The sequence below is a fragment of the Gossypium arboreum genome, chromosome 9, assembly GCF_025698485.1.
Source record: "Gossypium arboreum isolate Shixiya-1 chromosome 9, ASM2569848v2, whole genome shotgun sequence".
Taxonomy (NCBI): domain Eukaryota; kingdom Viridiplantae; phylum Streptophyta; class Magnoliopsida; order Malvales; family Malvaceae; genus Gossypium; species Gossypium arboreum.
Genome location: NC_069078.1, coordinates 40869182 through 40894235, shown reverse-complemented (window position 1 = coordinate 40894235; position 25054 = coordinate 40869182).

The window sequence follows — 25054 nt, the reverse complement described above, 5'->3', positions numbered from 1 at the left end:
AAAGCTTTTAACTGATCAAAGCTTTTCTGACACTTTTCAGACCAATCAAATTTCACATATTTCTGAAGTAGTTTCATCAATGGAGTTGCGATCATTGAAAAGCCGTTCACAAATCGTCTATAATAACCAGCGAGTCTCAAAAAACTGTGAAATTTAGAAACATTTCTCGGAGGCTTCCAATCCAGAATGGCTGAAATCTTTCTCGGATTAACTCAGATACTTGATGCTAACATAATATGTCCCAGAAAACCAACTTCACGTAACCAGAACTCACATTTATTGAACTTTGCATACAACTACTTATCATGCAAAGTCTGTAACACTATTTTCAAATGCTCTAGATGCTCATTTTCATCACATGAATAAATCAAAATGTCATCAATGAATACATCGATCTAAATATGGTCTAAAAATTCTGTTCATCAAATCCATAAAGATAGCAGGTGCATTCGTTAATTCAAAAGGCATAACTAAAAACTCATAGTGTCTGTACCTCATTCTAAATACAGTTTTCAGAATGTTTGAATCTTTTACTCTCAACTGATAATAACCCGACCTCAAATCTATTTTTGAAAACATAGTAGCTTCTTTCAACTGATCAAAAAAATCGTCAATTCTGGGCAGAGGATATTTGTTCTTAATAGTTACTTTGTTCAGCTGATGATAATCAATGCACATTCTCATCGTGCCGTTTTTTTTTCACAAACAGAACAAGAGCACCCCAAGGTGAGAAACTCGATCTTACAAATCCTCTATTAGTCAATTCTTATAATTAAGACTTTAATTCTTTTAACTCGGTCGGAGCCATTCTATACGGAGTTATCGAAATTGGAGTAGTCCCCAGCATTAACTCAATGCCAAACTCAACCTCTCAGATCGGAGGTAATCCCAGAAGTTCTTCAAAAAACACATCAAGGAATTTACAGACAACAAGCACTGATTTAGCTTTCTTTTTTGTTACTTTTGAATCAATCACATAAGCAAAGTAAGCTTCATACCCTTTTCTTACAATACTCAGCGCTTTCATTGACGAAATCACAACCGGTAATCCATTCAAATCACTAGATTCAATTCAGACTATTTCATCATTCTTGCATCTCAAATCAATAGTTTTCTGTTTTCAATTCACAATAGCATCATGAAATGTTAATCAATCCATACCCTGAATTATATCAAACTCATCAAAGGGTAATATCATTAGATCAGCCGGAAAAAAAATGTCTCGAAATATTAACAGACAATTATTGCAGAATTTATCAACCAAAAGACATCTGCCTAAGAGGTTCGATACTCTAATTACAAATTCAGTAGACTCTACAGGCAAAGTCTTACTGTTCATTAAGTTCATGCATATATAAGAATGCATTGATCCAGGATCTATGTGACAGCCTTAAAACGACCCTAGTCGAAATGTGGTTTCGGGACCACAAAACCGAGGCATAAAAATAATTTAATATTTATTTTATTGCCTATAATGTGTGTTAACCCATGTGTGACATTTTTTATGCTTTGATTTAGAGTTATAAATGTGAATTTCACTAGAAAGGACCTAGTAGTAAACTTTGAAAGTATGATGGGGAAATGTGTGATGACTAATTAAAGCATGCATGCAAAATAATGGACTTGCATGTCAAATTCCCCCAATAGCTAGTGGCGGCCATGACAAGGAATTATGGGCAAAAATCATGTCATGAAACATGTTTGGTAAGTGGGTTATGTTGGAATAAATAAAATAAGGAGTATGGAATAAAAAAAATGTGTGTGTGTGAAGGCTTCTCCTCCCCATTGTCAGATAGGTACGAAAGAAAACAAAAATTTTGTTCATCCATTTTCACTCTTTTTGGCCGAAAATACTAAGGATAAGGAGGGAGTTTTGCTTCATACTTGGTATGGAAGAGGATTAGGAAGAGGTTGGCTATACTTGCATCAAGATTAAGGTATGTTTGAGGTTGTGCCATGAGATTCATGCATGTTTTTAGTTGCTAGCTTGATGTTCTTGTTAGCCCATGGTTCAAATCTTTGTTATGTCATGGGAATGAAATTCGGCCAAAGTGAATATGGTGTTAATGCCATTGCATGTTAAATATCAAGCTTGATAATGATACATGTGATGGAGGATTGAGGATTCTTAGATTTTCTTTTAGCATTTTTTGAATGAGATACTAAGTTCTTTGTTTTACCATGACCAAATTGAAATGGTATGGTGTTGTGGTATTCGCCATGTTATATCCATAAGTATGATTCATGCATGTTGCATGGCAAGTAAGATTTAAGCTTTGGATATGTGTATATATTTGGATATAAGCCACTTGAGAATTGCTCTAGCATATATATATGTATATATGTTCGCATTACGATGTATTGGTATGACATATATGCTATTTCAAGGTGTATATTTGCTTGTGATGATGTCTCGATTATGAAGTAAATGAGAGATGTGCAATGAGTTACGATATGTAATGCGTTAGTAGTAAAATGTATGCTGTTTTGTGTGGTATTATGTATAATTGGCCTCAAATTGGACATGTATATTCGCCACATGAGGGGAAATTGGTGTGCATGCATTCGTTAGAGGCAAGCATATTGATGCCTATTCTTGGCTTAGAAAATTCGCTAAGAGGAATATTAACTAATGTGTTGAGTTCGATTCATGGTTTCATACATATGCGACTTTGATGCCTAATGAGTATATATATTGGCTAAGTATCTTGAATTCCTCTTCGATGCTCACATGATAAAACCAATTTATTTGTTAAATTAAGCTCAAGAGCAAATGGGAGCTAAATCCGATAAGGGAAGGAAAAAGTCGTGGAATAGCCGTCAAATCGCTCGACCACGTCCGAGGTAAGTTCTTGAGCAATAGAGCTTAAATTCGAATTGATTAGATCATGTTTAAAGCAAATTAAAATCATGCTCCTTGTGTGTGGCTAATGAGCGAAATTACAAATGTGATAAGTGACTTGTGTCTGAATTTTGCTAATGAAAATGAAATGTGAATGTGTTATGGTTTATTGATAAATGTACATGGTTATTCGAATGATATCCGGCTAAGTCCCGAAGGGTTTGTGCTAAGTGACTAAATCCGACTAAGATCCGACGGCATACGTATGAAGTTACTAAATCCGGACTAAGATCCGAAGGCTTTCGAGCAAGCTACTAAATCCGGGTTGAGTCCCAAGGCATTCACGCTGAAGTTATCAGAATCGGGCTATGTCCCAAGGCATTTGAATGTGTAGCCATATCCGTTAAACTCAAGATACGTGATTCAAGAATGAATGAACTCGCTGTAAAATTTCAGCTAATACGCTTGAAAATTCCAGCAACGAGGTATGTTCGTATGTGCTTTGGAATAGTTGATTCCTTCAATAATATTCGCTCAATCGAGAAATGAGCTTTGCATTTGGCTAAGATGAACCCTTATGTATGAATATAGGGGTTGGAATGTGAAATAAGTATGATATTGAGAATTTGTGCATATGAAATTATCCGTTAGCTATATGAATGTTATGCTTTTGTTGTGCTGGAATCCTTGCTCTAACTTACTAAGAATAAATTGCTTACTCCGCTTTCTGCTTTCTCTGTCTATAGATTTTGGCTCGTCACCATCGGACTCGGGATTTCGGAAGTCAAGTCTCCCACACTATCAAAGTCCCTTCGTATATATTTTGGTTGGATTTTGAAATGGCATGTATAGGACTACCCTTTTGTTGCGCTTAAGTACTTTTGTGATGTATGTGTGTACGACCATGCTAAAATGGCTCGTAAAAGTGGAGTATGGCATTAGACCATTTGTGCTTATGTATATATGTATGGTTTTATGATGTTACTACGGACTGAATGGAAGTGTGAGCAAATTATCAGCCATTGGAATGGCTAAAAATGATTATATGTGGACCTATGTATGACAAAACTTTAGTTGGTCCATAGAAACCACGAAATAGGTAAGGTTTACCTGAAAAATAGATGCTGACAGCAGCAGTGGTGTGGATTTGAAAAATCACTAAAAATTGTAGGAATGGAATTAAATAGTGAATAAATTATGTAAATGAACCTTGATGAATCTACTTTCATATGGAAGAAATTAAACCGTCATATGAATTATATGCTAAGAAATATTAAAGTTCTTGTGAAACAGGGCCAGAACGGTTTCTGGATCCCCTGTTCCGACTTTAGAAATTCATTTTAAATTAACCAGAGATAATTAGGAGTCATTCCATATATGTATAGATTCCTCTCTGAGTCTAGTTTCTATAGAAATAAACGACATCAGCATTGAAGCCCTGTACAGGGAGATATCCAATTCGTAACACACGAAGGTCAGTGTAGTCAATCCCTGTAACAGGGGAGAATTTAACTAATAAACTGTACTAATTGGCCCGACCAAAAATTCTAGAAAAAAATATGTTGATGGACTTATGAGTCTAGTTTCAGGGAAAAATTACAAAACTGATTTTCGGGCTTTAAAACTCAAGATATGATTTTTGAAGTGACAGTGATGCAGTAACCAGCTAGTCTGGAAAATTTTTATGGACTATGAAAACAATTTAGCTGAGTTTGTGTACACCTTGTGTTCGACTCCGATGAACGGCTCTGCACGGGTGTTACAATTTTATTGGTATCGAGCTACGGTTTAGTCGATTCTAGGACTACCGTAATGTGTTGGGTCTAGCTATACATGCCATTTTATGTGATTATTTGATAGTGTGGTGATTTCGACAATTGAAATGTGTTTATTTATAGTAATGGATCCCGATCCCGACCGAAGCGGTAGCTGATGATCTTGAGGGTGTAGCGCTGCTCCCTCAAGACAAGGGACAGCTCCATGGACTCTCAACCTAATGCTAGTAATCCTAATGATGAAGCTAGACAAGCTTTATAGCGTGATGAATGATTGGTTTAACCAATACATTCGAACAAATACTACCGCTTCCACAACCTCCATTCCCAACAAATACAACCCCGCACCTACAATGCCTCCGAATCGACCAAATAAGGTCAAGTAAGCCCCAGTTGATAGAATCCGAAATACGGGCTACTGAATTTAAGGCTACGGATAGCGACGACGCCGAGCAAGCTGAATTTTGTTGGACAACACTCTCCGCACTCGATGAGCTATCTTGTACACCGATGAATGCCTAAAGTGTACTATCTCCTTGCTACTCGATTCGCCTACTATTGGTGGAGTACTCGACTTACTTGTGTCCCGAGAGCAAGTAACTTGGGAGTTTTCCAAACCGAGTTTCGGAAGAAGTATATCGATCGAGATTTGTTGATCAAAATGAAAGGAATTTCTTGAGCTTAAGCAAGGTTCTATGTCGCCATCGACTACGAGCGAAAATTTGTTAGACTTAGTAGATACGCCGGAATGTGTTTCGTCCGAGGCTATCATGTGTAAACGCTTCGAGGATGGGCTGAATGAAGATATAAAATGTTCGTTGGCATTCTTGAAATACGAGAGTTCGTAGTACTTGTCGAGCGAGCTTGTAAAGCCGAGGAGCTTAGAAAAGAAAACAAAAGTTGATGTGGGAACCGGAGAGTTTCGTAAAGATCCTCGGAAAGTCTCTTCAACAGCATTGAAGAAATTTCGAGATGATGTGGGCGGTCTAGAGGCACTTCGGCCTTTTAGACGAGATCGTGATCGACCCCACGTGGGTACACGAGGCACTTCGGTTGCCAGTGTTGGGCATGAACGTCGAGATAGAACGGAGTGTCGAGATTGTGGCAAATGGCATTCGAAGTTGTAGATTCCGTGACCGCTCCTGTTACAAATGCGGATCAGTTGACCACTTCATTAAAGATTGCCCGAGGTTGTCCGAATGTAATGTAGATCGAGTGGAAACCGTGCGCTACCACCGCCGAGGTAGACCATCTAGAAATATGGGCAATGCTAGTGGTGGTCGAGAGGATCTAGAGATGCTACGACCAGATCGAGGCTCGCGCTCCTACTAGAGCTTATGCTATACGTGCCGCGAGGATGCTTCATCGCCGGATGTTATTACGGTACTTTCACTCTCTTTGATACTAATGTGATTGCTTTGATTGACCTCGGTTCCACTCATTCTTATATATGCAAAACCTTAGCATCCAAAGAAGACTTTACCTATTGAGTCTCATCGAGTTCGTAATTCGGTGTCAAATCCTTTGGGTCGTTACGTCTTTGGTCGACAAAGTGTGTAAGAAATGCCCCTAGTAATTCGAGGTTCCTTTTCCTACGGACTTGATGCTTTTGCCGTTCGATGAATTTGATGTTATTCTTGGGTTGGATTGGTTGACCGTGCATGATGCGGTTGTGAATTGCAAAAGCAAGACTATTGATTTAAGATGCGCAAATAACGAGATGATCCGAGTTGAGTCTACGGACTTGAAGGGGTTGCTAGCTGTAATATCATCAATGTTGGCCCAAAAATATGTAAGAAAAGGGTGTGAAGCATACCTTGCGTATGTACTTGATGATAAGGAGTTAGAAATAAAACCCGAATCTGTGCCGGTGGTTTGTGAATACCCGGATGTTTTTCTCGAAGAATTGCCGGGTTTGCCACTGTTCGGAGATAGAGTTTGGTATTGAGCTTGTACCGACCACACCGATTTTGATAGCTCCGTATCGTATGGCACCAACGGAATTAAAGGAGTTGAAAGCTCGCTTGCAAGAGTTGGTGGATAGAGGTTTTGCTCGCCTTGAGTTTTTCACCTTGGGTGCACCAGTGTTGTTTGTGAAAAGAAGGACGGAACCATGAGGTTGTGCATCGACTATCGTCGACTTAATAAAGTGACAATAAAGAACAAATATCCGTTATCACAGACGATGATTTGTTTGATCAACTGAAGGGAGCCTCGGTGTTCTCAAAAATAGATTTGAGATCGGGCTATTATCGCCATAATCCGAGATTCTACATACCCAAAACCGCCTTCGAATCGAGATATGGTCATTACGAGTTCTTAGTGATGCCATTTGGGCTCACTAATGCCCTCGGTATTTATGGATTTGATGAATCGGATCTTCAGATCATATTTGGATCGGTTCGTAGTTGTGTTCATTGACGACATCTTGGTCTATTCAAGAGATGAGACCGAACATGCGAGCACCCGAGATTAGTGTTGCAAATTTTACGGATAAGCGGTTATATGCTAAGTTCAAGCAAGTGTGAGTTCGTTAAGAGAGGTTAGCTTTTGGGTCATGTGGTATCTCAGATCGGGTATTCGAGTCGACCCAAGCAAAATTTCAGCCATACTTAACGAAACCTCCAAGAAATATTACGAGGTTCGAGTTTTTGGGACTTGCGGTTACATTACCGACGGTTTGTAAAAGGATTCTCGATGATAGGCACACCCATGACTAAACCGCTTGTAAAGATGTCAAGTTTGAATGGACGTAAAAGTGTCGAAAAGTTTCGACCAATTGAAAACTCATTTGACTAAGCTCCAAGATTAGTACAAATTTTATCTGCAAAGAGTTTGTCATCTATAGTGACGCCTCCCTACTTGGGTTAGGTTGCGTATTGATGCAAGAAGGTCGAGTTGTGGCCTATGCGTCGAGACAATTAAAGCCACATGAGAAAAATTATCCCACCCATGATCTCGAATTGGTCGCCATCGTATTCGCCTTAAAGATATGGCGACATTACTTATTTGGTGAGAAGTGCCATGTGTATTCGGATCACAAAAGTCTCAAATATTTGATGACTCAAAGAGACTTAAATCTGCGACAAAGACGTTGGCTCGAGTTGTTAAAAGATTATGAGCTTGTCATTGATTATCACCCGAAAGGCTAATGTGGTTGCGACGCCTTTAAGCGAAAATCACGCTTGCTTTACGAGCTATGAATGTATACTTGTCCATTCTCGCCCGACAATGTGTTAGTAGCGAATTAAAGGCCAAACAATTGTTGAATCATCAAATTCGTGAAGCTCGTAAAGTTGATGATGAGTTGCTTGCAAAACAGTTTGAGTGTTTCAACAAGGAATCGGAGTTTCAAATTGATGATGACGATTGTTTGAGGTTCGAAGTCGCTTGTGTGTTCCAAAGAATTGAACTTATTTCGATAATTCGAACGAAGCCCATTGTAGCCGAATGGCAATCCACCCGGGGAGTACGAAGATGTACAACGATTTGAAACGTCGGTTTTGGTGGCATGGTATGAAACGAGACACCTCCGACTTTGTTTCGAGATGTTTAATATGTCAACAAGTGAAAGCGGAACATCAAGTGCCTTCAGGGTTACTTCAGCCGATCACGATACCCGAGTGGAAATGGGATCGAGTCACAATGGACTTTGTGTCCGGACTGCCATTGTCAGCAAGTAAGAAGGATGCGATTTGGGTTGTCGTTGATAGATTGACTAAGTCGGCTCACTTTATCCCCGTATGCACGGATTTTCATTGGATAAACTAGCTGAATTGTACGCTTCTCGATTGTGAGATTACACGGTACCGATTTACATTGTGTCGGATAGAGATCCGAGGTTCACCTCGCGATTTTGGAAGAAATTGCAAGAAGCTTTGGGTACCAAGTTGGATTTCAGACCGCTTTCACCCCCAAACCGATGGTCAATCCGAGCGATAATTCAGATACTTGAGGATATGTTGAGATGTTGCATCCTCGAGTTCGATGGTTCATGGAACGGTACCTACCTTTGATTGAATTCGCTACAACAATAGTTTTCAATCAAGTATTAAGATGGCGCCTTACGAGGCTTTGTACGGGCGTAAATGCCGTACACCATTGTTTTGGACCGAGCTCGGTGAAAACAAAATTTTGAGTGGATTTGATTAAAGATGCTGAATAGAAGGTAAAGGTAATCCGTGAAAGTCTAAAGGCAGCCACAGATCGTCAGAAATCGTACGCGGATTTGAAACGAAAGGACATTGAGTTTCAAGTGGGAGATAAAGTGCTTTTTAAAGTTTCACCGTGGAAAAAGATACTCAGATTCGGCCATAAGGGCAAGTTGAGCCCGAGATTCATTGGGCCGCATTTAAATCTCCGAACGAGTTGGCCCGATTATGTATCGCTTGATTTTGCCCCTTAACTCGAAAAGATTCACAACGTCTTCCATGTTTCAATGCTTCGACGCTATAGATCGATCCGTCGCACGTAATTAGTCCATCGCTGATTGAAATTCAAGCCGATATGAGTTATGAAGAAGAACCGATTCGTATCCTAGCTCGTGAAGTGAAAGAGTTGCGAAACAAAAGGGTTCCGCTAGTGAAAGTGTTATGGCTCAAACACGGATAGAAGAAGCTACTTGGGAACCCGAGAACTCTATGAAAGAGCGATATCCAAACCTATTTACCGTAAGATTTTCGGGACGAAAATTTCTAAAGTGGGGAGAGTTGTGACACCTTAAAACGAACCTAGTCGAAATGTGGTTTCGGGACCACAAAACCAAGGCATAAAAATAATTTAATATTTATTTTATTGCCTATAATGTGTGTTAACCCATGTGTGACATTTTTATGCTTTGATTTAGAGTTATAAATGTGAATTTCACTAGAAAGGACCTAGTAGTAAACTTTGAAAGTATGATGGGAAATGTGTGATGACTAATTAAAGCATGCATGCAAAACAATGGACTTGCATGTCAAATTCCCCCAATAGCTAGTGGTCGGCCATGACAAGGAATTATGGGCAAAAATCATGTCATGAAACATGTTTGGTAAGCGGGTTATGTTGGAATAAATAAAATAAGGAGTATGGAATAAAAAAAATGTGTGTGTGTGAAGGCTTCTCCTCCCCATTGCCAGATAGGTAGGAAAGAAAACAAAAATTTTGTTCATCCATTTTCACTCTCTTTTTGGCCGAAAATACTAAGGATAAGGAGGGAGTTTTGCTTCATACTTGGTATGGAAGAGGATTAGGAAGAGGTTGGCTATACTTGCATCAAGATTAAGGTATGTTTGAGGTTGTGCCATGAGATTCATGCATGTTTTTAGTTGCTAGCTTGATGTTCTTGTTAGCCCATGGTTCAAATCTTTGTTATGTCATGGGAATGAAATTCGCCAAAGTGAATATGGTGTTAATGCCATTGCATGCTAAATATCAAGCTTGATAATGATACATGTGATGGAGGATTGAGGATTCTTAGATTTTCTTTTAGCATTTTTTGAATGAGATACTAAGTTCTTTGTTTTACCATGACCAAATTGAAATGGTATGGTGTTGTGGTATTCGCCATGTTATATCCATAAGTATGATTCATGCATGTTGCATGGTAAGTAAGATTTAAGCTTTGGATATGTGTATATATTTGGATATAAGCCACTTGAGAATTGGCTCTAGCATATATATATGTATATATGTTCGCATTACGATGTATTGGTATGACATATATGCTATTTCAAGGTGTATATTTGCTTGTGATGATGTCTCGATTATGAAGTAAATGAGAGATGTGCAATGAGTTACGATATGTAATGCGTTAGTAGTAAAATGTATGCTGTTTTGTGTGGTATTAAGTGTATAATTGGCCTCAAATTGGACATGTATATTCGCCACATGAGGGGAAATTGGTGTGCATGCATTTGGTTAGAGGCAAGCATATTGATGCCTATTCTTGGCTTAGAAAATTCGCTAAGAGGAATATTAACTAATGTGTTGAGTTCGATTCATGGTTTCGTACATATGCGACTTTGATGCCTAATGAGTATATATATTGGCTAAGTATCTTGAATTCTCTTCGATGCTCACATGATAAAACCAATTTATTTGTTAAATTAAGCTCAAGAGCAAAGGGAGCTAAATCCGATAAGGGAAGGAAAAGTCGTGGAATAGCCGTCGAAATCGCTCGACCACATCCGAGGTAAGTTCTTGAGCAATAGAGCTTAAATTCGAATTGATTAGATCATGTTTAAAGCAAATTAAAATCATGCTCCTTGTGTGTGGCTATTGAGCCAAATTACAAATGTGATAAGTGACTTGTGTCTGAATTTTGCTAATGAAAATGAAATGTGAATGTGTTATGGTTTATTGATAAATGTACATGGTTATTCAATGATATCCGGCTAAGTCCCGAAGGGTTTGTGCTAAGTGACTAAATCCGGACTAAGATCCGACGGCATACGTGCGAAGTTACTAAATCGGACTAAGATCCAAGGCTTTCGAGCAAGCTACTAAATCCGGGTTGAGTCCCAAGGCATTCGTATGAAGTTATCAGAATCGGGCTATGTCCCAAGGCATTTGAATGTGTAGCCATATCCGGTTAAACTCAAGATACGTGATTCAAGAATGAATGAACTCGCTGTAAAATTTCAGCTAATACGCTTGAAAATTCCAGCAACGAGGTATGTTCGTATGTGCTTTGGAATAGTTGATTCCTTCGAATGATATTCGCTCAATCGAGAAATGAGCTTTGCATTTGGCTAAGATGAACCCTTATGTATGAATATAGGGGTTGGAATGTGAAATAAATATGATATTGAGAATTTGTGCATATGAAATTATCCGTTAGCTATATGAATGTTATGCTTTTGTTGTGCTGGAATCCTTGCTCTAACTTACTAAGCATAAATTGCTTACTCCGTTTCTCTGTTTCTCTGTCTATAGATTTTGGCTCGTCACCATCGGACTCGGGATTTCTGGAAGTCAAGTCTCCCACACTATCAAGGTCCCTTTCGGTATATATTTTGGTTGGATTTTGAAATGGCATGTATAGGACTACCCTTTTGTTGCGTTTTAAGTACTTTTGTGATGTATGTGTGTATGACCATGCGAAAATGGCTCGTAAAAGTGGAGTATAGCATTAGACCATTTGTGCTTATGTATATATGTATGGTTTTATGATGTTACTACGGACTGAATGGAAGTGTGAGCAAATGATCAGCCATTGGAATGGCTAAAAATGATTATATGTGGACCTATGTATGACAAAACTTTAGTTGGTCCATAGAAACCACGAAATAGGTAAGGTTTACCTGAAAAACAGATGCTGACAGCAGCAGTGGTGTGGATTTGAAAAATCACTAAAAATTGTAAGAATGGAATTAAATAGTGAATAAATTATGTAAATGAACCTTGATTAATCTACTTTCATATGGAAGAAACGAAACGGTCATATGAATTATATGTTAAGAAATATTAAATTTCTCGTGAAACAGGGCCAGAACGGTTTCTGGATCCCCTGTTCCGACTTTAGAAATTCATTGTAAATTAACCAGAGATAATTAGGAGTCATGCCATATATTTATAGATTCCTCTCTGAGTCTAGTTTCTATATAAATAAACGGAATCAGCATTGAAGCCCTGTACAGGGAGATATCCAATTTGTAATGCACGAATGTCAGTGTAGTCAATCCCTGCAACAGGGGAGACTTTAACTAATAAACTGTACTAATTGGCCCGACCAAAAATTCTAGAAAAAAATATGTTGATGGACCTATGAGTCTAGTTTCAGGGAAAAATTACGAAACTGATTTTTGAGCTTTAAAACTCAAGATATGATTTTTGAAGCGACAGTGACGCAGTAACCAGCTAGTCTGGAAAATTTTTATGGACTGTGAAAACAATTTAGCTGAGTTTGTGTGCACCTTGTGTTCGACTCCGGTAACGGGCTCGGGTACGGGGTGTTACAATATATCAATGCATTCACAGAAGTATCATAAAGAGTAAAAGTACCTGTAATCACATCTGGAGACGAAGCTTCTTCGCGAGCTCGGGTGGCGTAGGCTCTGGCAGGTACTCTAGCCTCAGATCCAACAGTGGTGTCTTTAGTCCCTCTTTGACTGTCACTCACATTTCTGAAATTTCTGGGAGGTCTAACTCTAGCTGAAGTGTTACTCAGTTCAAATTTTGCACAATCTCTTGCTCAACGGACTCGGGACAATCACGGATAAAATGATCCAAAGATCCACATTCGAAACAAGCCCGATCATATAGTCTACAATTATCGGGATGTCTTTTACCTTAGTGTTTACAATCAGGTCGATCAGTTCAGACATTTCCAACACTTGCAATAGATGTAGCCGGAGCTCCGAAGCTCGAATGCGATCTAGCACGATCTCTACTTGAATGCCCCACATTATCCTTTGAACGGCTAAAATCATCTCAGAATTTCTTTGACACAGACTGAAATGGTTTACTTAAAAATCTCTTTCTCGTATCTCTAGCTTCTGAATCAGCTTTTCTTTTCTCTTTCCAAAGCTCTTCAGCTTTATATGATCGTTCAACAAGCACAACAAACTCTTTTATTTCCAGAATCCCGACTAACAATTTGATGTCTTCATTCAAACCATCCTCGAATCTCTTGCACATAATTGTTTCAGTCGAAACACATTCTCATGCATACTGGTTTAGTCTTACAAATTCTTGCTCGTATTCTGTAACAGACATACAACCTTATTTTAACTCAAGAAACTCTTTGCTTTTCTGATCGATGAATCTCTAACTAATGTATTTCTTCCAAAATTCAACTTGAAAGAAATCCCAGGTGACTTGTTCTCTCGAAACCATAGATATTAGGGTCTTTCACCAATGATACGTCGTATCTCTCAGAAGCGAAATGACACACTTAAGGCATTCATTCGGAGTCAATGATAATTCATCAAACACTTGTATTGTGTTCTCTAACCAAAATTCAGCTCTTTCAGCATCATAATTAGTAGTAGCACAGAATTCTTTGGCCCCATGTTTTCTAATTTTATCGACCGAAGGATTATTCAACTGAGTCAGATTAGCTTGTGGCATAACAAGGACTTGCGGAGGATTGAGCGGGGGTGAAGGTTGTGGCATAGCCGGATTAGTACGGATAAATTGGGTGAACCAATTGTTCATCATTTGATAAAAGGCTTGTTTAGCCTCTCCGTCATGACTACTAGTCACGAGTGGAGAATCAGATGGCATTGTCCCTTAAGCAAGAGTAGGTGCATTGCTCTCAATATCGTCAGCTATGGCTCATTTAGGATCCATTTATTATAAAAAAAAACACATTTTCATTGTCAGGATTTATCACACTATCACAATTCATAAATAAGGCATGTCTAGCTAGACTTACATGCGCTACGTTAGTCCTAGAATTAACTAAATCATAGCTCTGATACCAACCAAATGTAACACCCCTAACCCGTATTCATCGCTGGACTAGGGTTAAAAGGCATTACCAAACATATCAAAATAATTCACATACATTTCATAATCACAACAGTATCAAAATTACACATCATTATAGAGTCCCTTATGTAGGTCAATGAAACCTTAAACATGCTTTAGGAAGGGGTCGGGATTAAATCGGGCTCATACAGAATTTTTTGAAACTTAAACATTTTTTAAAGATATAAGGGACACATGCCCGTGTGAACAGGCCGTGTGACTTACATAGCATTAGACATGCCCGTGCGTCTAGGCCATGGCAAAACAGGGCATACATACTGACTTGTCCCACACGGCCACAAGACACGCCCGTGTGCCAGGCCATGCAAAAATTAGGGAGGCTACTGACTTGGGTCACGCGGTTGACCATATGCCCATGTGCCAGCCCGTGTGCCACATACAGCCAATAGACACACCCGTGTGTCTAGACCTTGTCAAAACTATAGGGTATACTGACTTAAAATCGTAGGGTACCCCAAGGGACACATGGCCGTGTAACATGACCGTATGTCACACACGACTGAGACACACGCCTATATGGACAAAAATAGGCGATTTGCAGAGCCAATTTTGCCACCCTATTTAGGTCAAACCTACAAGCACCAAAACCAAACATTTTATGCCAAATTTTCAGCCAATTCACAACCAAAACATACATCAATCATACCATATTATTATCAACCAATTTCATGCTTAATAGCCATACCAAAATATGCCAAATCATAAGACAAAATCATATCTAAATATTTGTTCCATAACCTCATTTTAGTTCATTCAATCTCATGCCATAAACTTACCAATTCTTCAAATAAGCACATACCCAAAACTTACCAAAATTGACCATTTCATTTGGCCATTCAATAGTGCATCAAAACATACCATTTTTGAACACAAAGCATATACCAAAGTTCATTCATAATCATATCCACAGCCAAGCCATATCACATGGCTAGATATACACATTACAAAACATATTCAAAACCTTCTAGCCTATACATGCCATATTTCAATATATGCATTTTCAAAAGGTACCAAAGTAGAGTTTGATAGTGTGTTGATGATCTCAGTGATCCCCGAGCTCCCAGTAGCTTCGATATCTAAAAACAGTTAAAAACACACATAAAGTAAGGTTTCAAAAGCTTAATAAGCCATATACAAATAAACTTAGCACATAACATCAATCTAAATCAATTCATTCATATAATTCAAGGCATAATACATTCACATAGCCATATATCTCTTATAGTTCATTTGCACATGATTCACATATATATATTATAATTCATTCTCATAGCAACTAATACTTATATCATATGTTCACCAAGGTACATATACTTACCTTTCATTCTTAAACATGGTATATAATTCATGTACCTGGATCGGATACAAGTTCACATAGTCATCCATTTCCTCGGAATGTCAGTTGAACCGTTTGGAATTAATAAGGATACTCGGATAGCTCGGAAAGCTCATACAATGCCAACGTCCCCAACATGGTCCTACATGTAATCAAATATATATGTCACTATCCAAGACAGGGTCTTACACAAAATCAAATACGATGTCGATGTCCCAGACATGGTCTTACACGTAAATCATAAGTCGATGCCAACATTCTAGACGTGGTCTTACACGAAAACACATATTGGATCCTATGTCATGACATATGTATTCTAACTATTCCTATGGTTCATACAGGACTTTTCAGACGTCAAAAATTTGTCGATATTTTCTTGGATATCTCATACTCAACTCATATATAAATAGTGGTTTTGGGACCACCAATCCGAGTCAAAAAAATATATTATTTCTGGTGTCTACAACATGTTAATTTATATGTGCAAAAATTTCGTGTGAAAATTTTGTCATTTGTATGCTCGATTTAATTAAAAGAACTTAATAACATAAAATGTAAAAGTGGCTAGCTAATTGTTAAAGTGCTACATTGCTATTGTTTTTATAATGTGGAGTCCTTAAGATGAAATTTCACCCTTGGAACCATGCATGGACGGTATTGGACTTGATATATATAGTTTGGTTATTAAATTAAAAATGTTAATATGGTAAAAATGCAAATTAATAATGATATAATAATTCAAAAATTAAAAAGCCATGCATTTTGTGTTCATCTTAGTCGAAAGTTGAAAGAAAAAGAAAAGAAAAGAGAGTTCTTAGGTTCGGCCATGTCCAAGTCCAATTAGGGTATGTATTTAGCTCGATTTTTTATAATTTTTACGTTTTTAAGATCGTTGCTTCATGTTTTAGCTAGCCCATGCTTGAATTTGTGAATTTGATAATGTATTCATGAATGGCCATTTTTGATAGCTTGATGAATTTTGAGTTTGATGATGAAAAATAAATATATGTTGTTAGATTTTTAAATTTAATTAAGTGATTTTTAGTAAAAATGCCTATTTAGGATTAAATTGTGAATTTTGTAAATTGAGGAGTTAAAATGTGAAATAAATGAAAGAAATGGGCTGCTAGGGACCTTAGTGAAATTCGGCCAAGCATGGGTATGGTCAAATTTTGAGTATTTTGTGTTTTGTGAAATAGGGACTAAATTGTGAAAATATGAAATGTCAGGGGCAAAAGTATAATTTTCCCATTTATGTGTTTTTGGATTAATTTGAATGAATGTGAGATTAAATAAGTTAAATAGTCATCCCAGTTCGTCCGTCTTTGTCCGAGGTATGTTCATAAGTAAATAAATGTCATTAAATTCGATTGTGTATATATTTTATTTGTGCCGAATTGAATTATTACTTGTATATATATGTTCAAGCCAAATTTGTATAAATATGGGATAAGTATTTACGAGCCTGAATTGATCGAGTTTCGATGTTCAAAAGCCATGTACGAACCTTAGGAATAGTTAGGATACATATATCATGACGTAAGATTCTGATATGCAATTTCATGTAAGACCACATTTGGGATGTTAGCATCGATTTGTGATTTATGTGTACGACCATGTCTGGGATATTGGAATCATATATGAGTTCTTGTAAGACCCTATCTGGGACAGTGGCATCGATATGTGGTTACATGTAAGACCACGTTTGGGACGTTGGCTTTGTGCAAAATTTTTTACTATTCGAGTATCCTTATTAATTTCGAATAGTTCAACGGGTAATATCTAGTTAAGATCGAATGTGAAATCGAGCCAAAAGGTCAGGTATGTACTAAGTTAAGTGATTGAGTAGTAAGGTAAGTATATACTTTATATGAATATATGAAATGCGTATTATGAAAGTGAGAGTTAAATATGCTTATGAATATATATGTATTCGGCCAAGTGGAAAAATAATGCTAAAAGTATATGTATTGAGTATATGTATTGATATATGAAGTTCAAGCTTGATAATTGTATATGTGGTTATGGTTAGTATGATTTGGTTTAATTAAATTGAATTATGAATGTCATTGAAATGATTTATTTGCTTATGACTTACTAAGCTATTCAAGCTTACTCTGTGTGTGTGTGTGTGTGTGTATGTTCTTTGTTTTTATAGATTTTGGAAGTTAGATATGAGCTCAGGGATCATCAGGAAATCCATCACACTATCAATCACTTCTGTGGTATTTTATAAGTTTGAACTTGAACCTATGGCATGTATAGGCTAGTTAATATGTTTGATTTTGAAGTATGTATATATTTAAGCCATGAAAAAATGGCTTGATTTCTATGCTTGAATTTGATTATGTTTGATGATGGTTTAAGCTCATTTTGGTTAAAATACTGCATGCCATGCATGAATGGTATTTGTGATATGCTTGGTATAAATATGTTCTGGCATGAAATAAATGTATATGGCTTATGATTAGTTTTTTTTTTTTAAAAAAAACTTGACATATATATGTTTGTGGTTGATGAATATGTTTGGGTTATGGATTGTTCATGTACTTATGTATTTAGTTAGGTGATAAAATATAAGTGATGGTTATGAGCTAGTTGTGATTCAGCATTTATACTCATGAAATATAATGAATGGTTTGATATTTGATTCGGTTTAGTATGGTAAAAAATGTTTATACTTTAAATGTTATGTAAGGAAGTTATTAAGAACGTTTGAATATATATATTGAAAGATGAATGGTTTTGTGTATGCATTATTGAGCATGAGAAGTAACATATGAATTAGGTATACTTATCATTGTTAAATGTGCTTTAAAAGGGTTCATTTATAATATGGTCTTATGCACATAAAATATGTAATAAGAGAAGATGTACTGTAACACCCCTCGCCCGTATCCGACGCCAGGACAGGGTTCGAGGTGTTGCCTAACTTAAACTCAACCAATTATATAAAACCGGATTGTAAAATTTCAATCAATTTAAAACTTTTCATTTCACATACATTTTGTCCCTTAAACAGGCTCACAAGGCCAAAACATGTGTTAGAGGTGGTTCGGGACTAAACTGAGAACTTAAGAAAACTTGAAAAATTTCATGCTTTAAGGCTCCACACGCCCGTGTGGGTATAGATCGTGTAGTCACACACGCCCGTGTGGCTTGGGACACGCCCTTGCCCTTAGCCCGTGTGCAACATTGACTTTAAAACACGGCCATGAGACACGTCCATGGGGGCAGACTACGTGTCACACACGGTCTAGACACACGCCCGTATGTCTACCCGTGTAGACAATTACAAGGCTATTTTCCAAGCCATTTGTCACCCTCACAACATATGCACACGTACTTATCCAATAACATACAACATGGCATAAATGAGCTCTTAAACATCTACAAACATGTTATGCTCATGTTAATTTCTTATGCAATAAATATCATAGAATTTACTCACATCATTACCACATACTTGTCATAATTATCATTACGTCACAAACCTCATGTCTATCACTAGGCATGCATAATCATATCCACAAACCATTCATGAGGCATTATTAACTATTTACCAATCACTTAATCTTGCATCAGTTACTAACTCATCAATGAATCTCAATTCAATCTCTAGGCATACATGCTGTAAGCCACATCACAAGAGATAATAACATACATGCATAAGAATAATCATATAGGCCCATAACGTCATTAGCCGACATAGGCCAATTTACATGACTACATATTACCTTAATAAAAAGTCAATACCTTTGGCTAAACCGTAATATCACATACTCAACATTAAAATCCTATACATGCCATAGACTCAAAACACTAGGATTTACTTACGCCGATAGCGTTAACTCGACAGTATGATAATATCTCTAACGGCCTCCAACCCAAGCTAACTTGGAAACCCTAGGTAACATGGGAAGGAAAGGGGGGTAAGATTTACGCTTAGGAAGTTCATATGACAACAATAAGCAACTCATTAACATGTTTTCTCAATGTTTACAACATATTCTCAAGTTCACGACAAGCTGTCTTCCTGAGCAATAGTCACTAAATTATTTATATCTGAAGCTAAAAAACTCCAAATTAAGTTTTGTTAATTTTACTTGAAACTAGACTCATGTAAATTTCTACCATAAAATTTAAATAATTTTTGGTTTATCCAATTAGTACAGTTTATTCCTAAAAGTTACCCCTGATTCACTATCTAATAGTTCAGACCCTTTTGCACTAAAGTTCAATTATCTCATAGCACAGGACTGGAATAATGCTCTTGTCTATTTCTATTGAAACTATACTCATTAAGGATTCTAAAAATATGAATCATAACTCATAAAATTTTTTTTAAAATTTATAATGATTTTCTAAAATCAGAATAGGGGACCTCAAAGTCATTCTGACTCTATCCCATGCAACTTCATATATCTCATTATATTAAATATTTTGTTTACATGGTTTCTTTTATAATAAACTAGACCCAATAAGCTTTATTTTCATATTTTATTCAGCTTCTAACTCATTTTCCACTATTTTTAGTGTATTTTCAAAGTTACCCTACCACAGTAACTCAAATCTCTCAAGGCTAAGTTACTCATTCATGATCATTGTTCACAAAATTAATACAACATCATTTCATCCATCATGGTAAGAACACATATTTATGCATCATAGATCATTCAAATGCCAAGGCATTCTCATAGGCTTAGTGTACATACCTGCACAACTCGTAACATAACTCAAGTGCATACTCACCAATGACTTACCTCATTAGGACCATCATCAACTCTTTCCTCGGATTACCCGTTGAACACTCGGAATTCTAATTGGATACTTAGAAAAACATTTGCACAAAAGTGCCTCAATGTAGCTAAAGCTATCTCATATCTCATGACATTTAAATGCTCACTCTCGAGCTAGTCATATAGACTCATAATTCCTAGTGACATGTCACTCGTATCCTATTCTATTCCTAAGGTTCAAACGGGATTTTTCCTCGCCTATTAAGGCTTTGTCTTATTATATTTCTATTAATCACATACACTTAATATTTGTACAATTCATGTAACGATAACATTTAAATACATGTATAGCATGGTATTGTTTACATATGAACATACCTCAATACGACAAAGGTGAAAAAGACGTAATCATCCCTTAATCGATTTCTTTCCGTTCTAGGTCCAAATCACGATTTTCATCATCTATAACATCACATTCAACTTATTAAAACAATGTACTAATCAAATTAGTCCATTGACACACTTGGACAGTTTTTACAACTTTGCCCCTATATTTTGCCAAAATTACCAAATTACCCCTAGGCTCGAAAAATGATTTTTATTCAAGTTGTTTACTCTTTAAGACAAGATGAACCATTTTCATAACTATAGCAACTCACAAAAATCATTATTACACACATTCACAACCCATTTTACAACTTTGCATAATAACCTTTTTAAGGTATTTTCGTGCAAATTTCCTTCACAAAAGTTGTTTATTAGACAACTACAATTCATATTCTTCCATAAAAACTCAGAAAACAACACATATACACTCATGGTAAAACCCTAGACTCTTTATCATTTTGCAAACTAGATCCCTCATTTGAAAGCTTATGCTTTAGGGGTTCCAAAAATGTAAAAATCATCAAGAAAAACATTAAAAATCACTTACTAGCAAGGGATGCAAGTGGCTGATATTTCAAAGCTTCAAAACCCCTTTATTTTAATGGAAAAATCGGTCAAGAAGAGGATGAAAAGGGATGATATCATCCTATCTTTATTTTATTACCTATTTGGTCAAAAGTCACCTAATACACACACCAACTTTGACTATTCAACCTTTTTGACCCCTATGGCCGGCCACCACAAATAAAATGGGTATAATTTCCCTTTAAAGGCCCCCAATTTAAGATACAAAGCAATTTAACACCTTTAGGCATCAAAATACAACTTTTACCTTTTACGCGATTTAGTCCTTTTTCGAAATTGGACTAGAAATCGCTAAAATTAACTTACCAAAATTTACATGCACTTATAAAATTATATTATAACACATAAAATAACATCAAAATCATTTTCTCCAGCCTCAGAATAGTGGTTCTGAAACCACTGTTCCGACTAGGCCCAAAATCGGGCTATTACATGTACAATTGGTATAGTTTTAAAGTCACTTTATGTGTAATATAGGGATAAGTGTATATATCTTGTATATCGTGTATGTGAAATAAAATGCTAGTAAACTAGGTATATTATGAATCTATCAATTGTGACCAAAAATGGTAGTTGGTATAATAGTCAAATCGATGTAAGTTATTGGTTAAATTGTTGGTTGTTTTAGTTCATAGTAAATGGATATGACTTGTGCTTAAAGCTTGATTGGTGTTTTGGTTATGTGTTTTTATTTTAAATATGGTAAATTTTTGGCATGTGAATTGGTGCATGGTTTTGTGACTTAAATAAATGTGTAAAGTATGTTTGTTCATAAAAACCATTATCAATATCGTATATGATAATAGATATAAAGATTGGTATGTGATTTGTTTAGTTTAATGAGCACGTAATTTATGTAAGTATTTTTAAAGCATATTTATATGAATTTGAGGTATGAATTAAATTCGTGTTACGATTTATAATGTAGGTTTACTTTTTAATCGACCATATGCTTTATTTATGCTAATATGACCTATGTGAAAATGTGAAAGTTTTGAAGCAGTGTCTTGTTCAGTAATGTCTCATAACCCTAATCCGGCAATTGATACGGGTTAGAAAGTGTTACATCATATAATCATTCATCATTTATCAAGAGCATATAAATAATAATAATTCAATTCAAAACACATTTATTTGTATGTTGACTTACCTTGTAAGGATTTGAACGAACGGAGTCGACTACTCAACGACTTTCGACTTTCCCTGATCTAATTTCGTTTTCTTTTGTTCTTGGTCTAAATAAATTCAAATTTAACTCTTTTATTCAACAATTCATTCAAATCAATCCATAAACACATATTTAGGGCATTTTACAAATTAGCCCTCACATTTTCATATTTTAGTCCCTAATTCATAAAATCACAAAATACACCAAATTTCCATACACGCTTGCTTAACCGAATATACATGGTATTCATATAAGCCCATATGTTTCATTTATTTTACATTTTAGTTCCTCAAAATCTCATTTTTACAATTTAGCCCAAATTACTCAAGTTCATCAAAAATTCAAAGACAAAACATGTTATCCCAACACCAAGCTTCCATATTCTAACATAAAACTTCATAAAACTCATAGTTTCATTAATAGCTCAACTTAAAATCATCAACAATTTCATAAATTGAAATATGAGCTTGATATATTACTAAGCAACGATCACAAAAACGTAGAAATTATCAAAACAAAACAAAAACACATACCTTAATTCAAACTCAAAATGTCGAAACCATAAGGACTCTTTTCTTTTCTTTTGTTCTTCAATTTTCAACATATACAAACATATATTAGCCTATTTTCATGTTTTGTTTTATTAACATAACTTAAATTACTAAATACCAATTTTGCCCTTGATTAATAACATATAAAAACATTAACATATATGGCCATTTATGTCCATCCATTAGGCTAATGGTTTAATAACAATATATGGACCTCTCATTTAAAACGATATAGCAAATAGGCACTGTTAACAAATAGAAGGCCATTTTTACACTTTTTGCGATTAGGACAATTTATCAGATTAAGCACACAAACGATCAAATTTTCATATGAAACTTCCACACATGCTGATTCACATATAATAAACACAGAAAATAATATTAAAATATTTTCTAACTCAGATTTGTGGTCCCAAAACCACTATTCCGACTAGGGTCTAAACCGGGCTATTACATGTCATTTGTATCCTACGAATTCCCAAGGTTCGAATGGGGCTCGATAACCATCATAGCATCGTTAGATATACACCATTTACTTGCATGACAAATAATACATTAACATATAGATCAATATAACATTAAAACGTTATTTAATCATACGGATTTACCTCAACAAACAAAGCGTAAAAATGTAGTGAATCAATCTGAGACTTTCGCTTTCCTCGATCTAAATCTGTACGAGATATTTCTTAATCTAATTATATAAATTCATTTCATTTAATACTTCCGCTATTCTATTCAATCAACATTTCATATTTTTTACAAAATTACAATTTTTCTCCTAACATTTTACATTTTTACAATTTAGTCCTTAAGCTCATAAATTAAAATCTAAGCATTTTCATCCTCATTTCATGCTAGTCGAATTCAAAAATCACAATTTCATGAATTTAACATAAAGTTTTATCATTTTTAAAAATAAGTCCCTAAATGACAATTTCATCAAAAATCCATTTACAAAACTTGTTTATTTAACAAGGACTCATAATCTTCAATCAAACATCAAAAACCATACAACCATATTCATGAAAAAACCCTACACCTTTAAAAATTTTGCAAATTGATCCCTGGGCTAGCTAGATTAAGCTACAACAATCCCGAAAACATAAAAATCATTAAAAACGGGACAAAATTGCAAACCATGCAGTGGGATTAAGTTTGGCAAAACCCTAGCATGCTCTGATGATGAAATTCAATTTGAGAAGATGATATCTCTTTTTCTTTCTTTTGTTTTTATGATTTATTTACCATTTTATCAATTTTCCTTTTAAAAATATTAATAATTTTAATAAAACCATGGCCATAAATATCCACTATCAACACAAATGGTGTAATTACCATCTAAGTCCTTCCACATTTAAATTTCATAGCTATTTGACACCTTTAACTAATAGAACTTCACTTTTTCCCCTTTTACGATTTAGTCCTTTTCACGTAATTAAGCATACAAACGTCAAAATTTCTTAACAAAACTTTTATACGACTCTATTGACATTCGTAGACCTTAAAATAATAATAATTTAATAATTTACTCATAGTATTTGTGGTCCCAAACCACTGTTCTGATTTCACTAAAAATGGGTTGGTACAGTTTAAGTGTGATGTTCTTATTTACATCCATCTTTACTAACTCTAGCTTGTTTAAAGAAATAAATTAATTCATTTTCATGTTAAACATTTTTTTCATTTTATTTTCTTTTATTTTTCTCATTTTTTTCAATATATGTGTTTTGGTTGCTTGAAGACAAGCTACAAAGTACGTGTGGGGGTGTGATCTGCCATGAAATACAATAATACTAACATTCTTTTTACACATAAATTTTTAGGGTTTGATTCTTAGGTTTTTCTTTCATTCCTAGTTTTCACTTAGGTTATTTTCTGTTCTTGCAATCAAAAGATCCTATTCCAAAGTGAGATTTTTGTGATGGGAGATTGTTCGAAAACCACGCTTTCATCGATAAATCCATGAGCATCTCTTTTCCTTATTCTCTTCTTTATATTTCTTTCTTTAACGTTGTTAGATGAATTTTTGTGTAAAGATTAGAACCAATTTATGCTTTCTACATATTTTGCATGTTTCAATTGCTTTAATTTAATTAGTTGATTGAATGATAGAGTTTCTTAGCGGATCAGTTGTTTGAGAAAGGAAGAACTTAAACCCTAAGCTTGACAACCCTAGGAAGTCATTTAAGTG